The 3169-nt window shown below is 28.2% G+C and overlaps 1 protein-coding gene across 1 annotated transcript in view; it reads left to right on the top strand.

The window, feature by feature from the left end:
• Nucleotides 1–1427: 1427 nt before the first annotated feature.
• LOC105454981 (cytochrome P450 4V2-like) overlaps nt 1428–3169 on the top strand; it is a gene marked incomplete at its 3' end in the record, with an annotated part of 11203 nt that continues 9461 nt past the window's right edge. The window contains exon 1 of the mRNA XM_011698374.1: nt 1428–1517. The remainder of the gene's footprint in view (nt 1518–3169) is intronic.

The following is a 3169-nucleotide window of genomic DNA, read 5'->3' as shown; positions in this document are numbered from 1 at the left end:
GTATAAGAGAGAGGAGAGAGAGAGAGAGAGAGAAATTGTCTAATGTATCGCAAATCAAAAATTTTATATTGAATTAGTCAAATGACGATGTGCCTATCGGATTTGATCATAATGTAAGTAGCAAAGATCAAAGTAGTTGAGACATATTTCCTCCAAACGACGACATAATGACGTCTATTCGAGTTTACAAGATGTCACTACATCATCTTTTAACATCACTCTGTTACTTGGGATATATGTTCCTTAAACTGTCTTACAACTTATAATTTTAATATTTCATATATATTTTATACATATGTATATTTGTATATACTATTATACTTTATGTATTTTTCACACTTCTGTATAAGCGTTTCGAATCACACGGCTTAATGTGAAATAGAAAAATGTTCTTATATTTTGTAAAAGAAAACTGTTTATTAAAAGAAAACTGTTGAACACACAGAACAAAGTAAAATCTTATTGAGTGAATAATACTCGTGCGTTTTTGACGGGAAAGCGACGACAGAACCTTTCTAGAAGTAATGGCTACTATACAGAGAGGAAACTTAACTAAAGAAGAAATTGAGCGCGACATCTATATTACTTATTTTAAATTAACAGTTCGAATCTTTCTTTACTTATAACATATACAGGGTGTAACTTTAATTCCCACTTAAATATCTTTTTTTCTACGTTAAAAAAAATATTTTCGGAAAAAATATATTGTAAAAATATGTATTCTAAAAATATGTATTCAAAAAATATGTATTAATGGTTTAAAATAATATTTATTTTAAACTGTACAGATATTTTTATGTAAAGCTTGATTTAAAATAAAGCGCCATTTGCAGCGATGTGTGCACCTAAAATGATAATGATTGGTCTTTCATGTAATAGAGTTCTACGTGTACTTTTATCTTCTTTTTTATTAAGTATTTTGTTGCGGAGAAAGAGTGTGTGTGAGTCTTCGAATAATGAAAATATAGAGCAGAACCAGAAGTTAATTTCTTTGCTATTCTAAACAATCTAGAGAAAGATAAATAATGATAAAATCAGTTTTCGAAAAAATCGATTTTTCAAATTCATATAACAATCATTTTTCAAATGGAATTATATGATTTTTTAAGTAATATAATTTCTTCAATTATTTTGTACATAAAAATACTAAATTTACCAAAAAATCAATAATTTATAAGATATTTTGAAACAAAAATAATATTTTTGTGCATAAAATATTGAGATTAATTCATTGATGTAAAAAAATACATAATTTTTTAAGAAATGTATGTAATTGCATATTGCAAATTGGGACACTCTGTATATATATAACTTTATGTATGTATCTGTGTAAAATTTATCTGAATTTAAATATTTATAAACATATTAATTACCACAAACTAAAATATATGTAATAGAAATATTAATAATTTGTTTACTATTACAGACTATCTTACAAAGTAGGCATTGCTTGGAGAAAAATATAATGCTTGAATTTTTTAAGCCATTACTTGGCATGGGATTAATTACTGCTCCTGGTAAGATATATTTTAATATATACATATTAATACTTTCATCTTAATACGTAAATAGTTCTGTTCGTAAATGGTTTGATCTTTTTCAAATGTACAAAGACTGAAATTTTAGTTTTTTTTATGTAGACTAGATGATCACTAGAACAAAACAAAGCGCGCGCTTTGCGCGCGCCATTTATTTACTATCCCTGAAACACACACACACACACACACACACACACACACACACACACAAATACAAATATCATATTAAATATCTCATTACTTTTACATAGCTTTTATGTATATCTCATGTCTTATCTAAAAAAGGTGTGTTAAGTCGATAACTCCCATTTCTCGTCTTACTTTTTTCTTTCAGATATCAGTTTTTATTTAACAAAATACATTCCACGCCAAAATTAAAGGATCATCTATTCTGATCGCTAAAAATGGGCAAATTTCTAGAAAGTGTAACTTCGTCAAAAATGATCGTAATAGAATGATCAAAAAAGCATTTCACAGCTTAAAGTCTCTACTTTCGAAATCCATAATTCATTAAATGACTTACTGATTCTTTAGAAAGCTGTACGGATGCAAATAGAGATGCATCAAATCTAAAATTTTTTTACTAAATTTGCGAAGTTCCATGGAGTAAAATAAAAATCGCATACAAATGCGACTTATGCGTTCGAAAGCGTGAATATTTTTAATTTGCGCACTCGATCAGCATTGTGCAATTTTTTTTCACAGAGTTACTCAACATTGGAGTAAAAATGACCATTTTTGCTTTCGTATTGAATAATTCGGTAAAAAAAAATCGCACAATGCTGATCGAGTACGCAAATTAAAGGTAAAGATTCACGCTTTTGAACGCTGTAAGTTGCATTTGTATGCGATTTTTATTTCACTCCATGAAACTTCGCAAATTTAGTAAAAAAAATTTAGATTTGATGCATCTCTATTTGCATCCGTACTGCAGCTTTGTAAAGAATCAGTAAGTCATTTAATGAATTATGGATTCCGAAAATAGAGATTTTAAGCTGTACTTTTTTGGTCATTCTATTACGACCATTTTTGACGAAGTTACACTTTCGAAAAATTTGTTTATTTTTAGCGATCAGAATAGGTGATTCTTTAATTTTGGCGTGGAGTGTATTATAATAATGCTAACAATATCTTTTTAAATCAACAGATATGTCGAAATATGTTTTTTACAATGATTAAGAGAAAAAGGAATTAAAGGAATAAAATAGCAATAGAAGGAAGAAAAAAGAAGTGTAAAAGTTTTGAAACGAAGAGAATTTTTGTGTTACAGGGTGTCTTGTACTCAATGGTACAGCGCTTGTGGGCAGGTAGTGTAGGACCAAACTGAACAATAAAGTCCTCTACCATTTTGCGATCTTCGCATTATCGAGATACTAATCATGTTAAAAAAAGAAAAAATTTTACATAATGGCCAAGTTATTACTTTACTTTGATTCTATTGATCATTTTAATAACTTTAAGTCTGTTTTACGAAACTTAAGGGGTAAGGCCACCTTCGGACGTACAAAATAAAGGCCAATTTTAGGAATCTTTTTCCAAGCGTATACTAAAACCGGTCAAAATTTAATGTGAAGTACATTATTAGTTATCTTCTAAGGTACAAAAAAACATTATTTTAAAAGTTTTTTACT

This window comes from Wasmannia auropunctata, unplaced genomic scaffold, assembly GCF_000956235.1.
Source record: "Wasmannia auropunctata unplaced genomic scaffold, wasmannia.A_1.0 LD336117.1, whole genome shotgun sequence".
NCBI classification, from domain to species: domain Eukaryota; kingdom Metazoa; phylum Arthropoda; class Insecta; order Hymenoptera; family Formicidae; genus Wasmannia; species Wasmannia auropunctata.
The sequence above is the reverse complement of the archived record's forward strand: the minus strand, read 5'-3'. Positions and strand labels throughout refer to the sequence as shown.